The sequence below is a fragment of the Myotis lucifugus genome, unplaced genomic scaffold, assembly GCF_000147115.1.
Source record: "Myotis lucifugus unplaced genomic scaffold, Myoluc2.0 scaffold_0, whole genome shotgun sequence".
NCBI classification, from domain to species: domain Eukaryota; kingdom Metazoa; phylum Chordata; class Mammalia; order Chiroptera; family Vespertilionidae; genus Myotis; species Myotis lucifugus.
In genome coordinates this window covers 31,297,867-31,300,128 of record NW_005871048.1, presented here as the reverse complement: position 1 = coordinate 31,300,128, position 2,262 = coordinate 31,297,867, and the positions used below count along the sequence as shown (strand labels likewise).

Genomic DNA, 2,262 nt, shown 5'->3' with positions numbered 1-2,262 from the left:
TTTAATTGTATTCCAGCTCTGTTCCTTGCTTACATCTTGTCAACCTTGCCTATATCTCCCAACATCAAGAATGCACATATATTCAAATAAACTTGGAGGAGACTGTAAGCAAGCACTCAAACAGAACTCATGCTTCACTATTACATCCTTCCTCCCATGTAAATATGGAGAAAGTCCCACTAACTGCAGGTCGCCAACATAGCTCCTGATCCAAGCCCTGGCATTCTCATTTTCTCCCAATTCTTTCTAAGCAGCACAGATAAGAAATCTCTGTGCCATATCCATTATTTTATTGTTCTATAAAAAATGGTGAGATAAAATAAATGTAAGTTATTAGTGAGAAATTTTAACTTTGGAAATGGTCTTTTGTGACATGGAATATTGCCATTAGTTTATTAAAGACTTGGGAAACTAGAAATTTTATACTGCATAAACTCATTATCTTCTATGGATTAATCTAAATTTATTTAGATCAATAATCATGGAAAACATTTTCTCTTTAAAAATTTATGAAGAAAAGAATACAAATGACAACAATTAACTGATACATTAGATTAAGGTATATCAGATATTCATTTGTTCATAAAGTAGTTCATTAGTACCTATCACATGCCAAGCAGCACAGCAAATATTGAGGACACAGCCGCAATGTTGTCCTAGACATGGTCCTTGACCTACTAGAGATTTATGGTTAATGACCACATCATTGTACTTCCTGTGGCAGCTACAACACTGCCTTTGCACATAGTAGGTGCTAAATAACTATATGGCAAATGAACGAACAAGTGATTCCATTTAATGTATTACTTTCATCAAAAAGGGAATCAGGAGGAAGAGTGGCTCTCTTTTCCTCCCTGGCTGCCTGAAGACCAACCTTCATCATGAATGACACAGTAACCATCCGGACCAGGAAGTTCATGACCAACAGACTGCTTCAGCGGAAGCAAATGGTCATTGATGTCCTTCACCCTGGGAAGGCAACAGTACCCAAGACAGAAATCCGGGAAAAACTAGCCAAAATGTATAAGACCACACCTGATGTCATCTTTGTGTTTGGATTCAGAACCCACTTTGGTGGTGGCAAGACTACTGGCTTTGGCATGATTTATGACTCCTTGGATTATGCAAAGAAAAATGAACCCAAACACAGACTTGCAAGACATGGCCTATATGAGAAGAAGAAGACCTCAAGAAAACAGAGAAAGGAACGCAAGAACAGAATGAAGAAAGTCAGGGGGACTGCAAAGGCCAATGTTGGTGCTGGCAAAAAGTGAGCTGGAGATTGAACTACAGAAGGAGTAAAGATTCTTCGGTGACTTTATCTGTGATGGTTGTGCAGATTTTTCATGAGAGGATTAATAAACTATAAACTTTCCATTTAATGTATTACTTCCATCAAAAAGGGAATCAGCCGAAACCCGTTTGGCTCAGTGGATAGAGTGTCGGCCTACGGACTGAAAGGTCCCAGGTTCGATTCCGGTCAAGGGCATGTAACTTGGTTGTGGGCACATCCCCAGTAGGAGATGTGCAGGAGGCAGCTGATCGATGTTTCTCTCTCATCGATGTTTCTAACTCTCTATCTCTCTCCCTTCCTCTCTGTAAAAAATCAATAAAATATATTTTTTAAAAAAGGAATCAATTTGTATAACAGTTAAGTTCCAAAACCAGAAAAGAACATGTTAAAATACCAAGCAAGCACAGTTTAAACAGAAAACTAACTTTGTTCAATTAAAGTATAATTGTTAAAGTTAAGAGTTGAGATAGTATGTGAAAAATGGCATGTCACTGAGAAAGGGATATGAAAACATTTAAAAATTAAAACTTTGAGTAAAGTTTTGGAATAGGAAAAGTCCAAACTAACTTTCCCAGTGAGAGCGAAAGATTAGCAATGACTGGGGGGAAATAGTACAACTGAAAATCCAATAATACATTACTTGCTGAGACCCTTATATAAAATATTGCCCTTTTAATTTGTGTGATTTAATGTGGAAGCAAATTAGCATAGCATGTAGAACAAAAAAGATAATGTCAGTTATGTCCAACATTTCTTTGGAAAATTATACCTAAATTTCACTTACTGGAAACATATAAAATGTGTGAATATGTCAAAGAGTACATGTTTGCTATATAATAATACAACTTTTTCTCTTCATACCTGTAGAAATTGTCTAGCATCATATATTGTCAGGTATATGGACAGACATAAAGTGAAAATCTTCTATTATAACCTACTGTGTAATCAGTTAGTTAATTAACCTAACA

The 2,262-nt window shown here is 36.3% G+C and overlaps 1 pseudogene; it reads left to right on the top strand.

The window, feature by feature from the left end:
- The first annotated feature begins 834 nt into the window (after positions 1–834).
- Positions 835–1,374, top strand: LOC102438447 (annotated as a pseudogene).
- Positions 1,375–2,262: the final 888 nt, after the last annotated feature.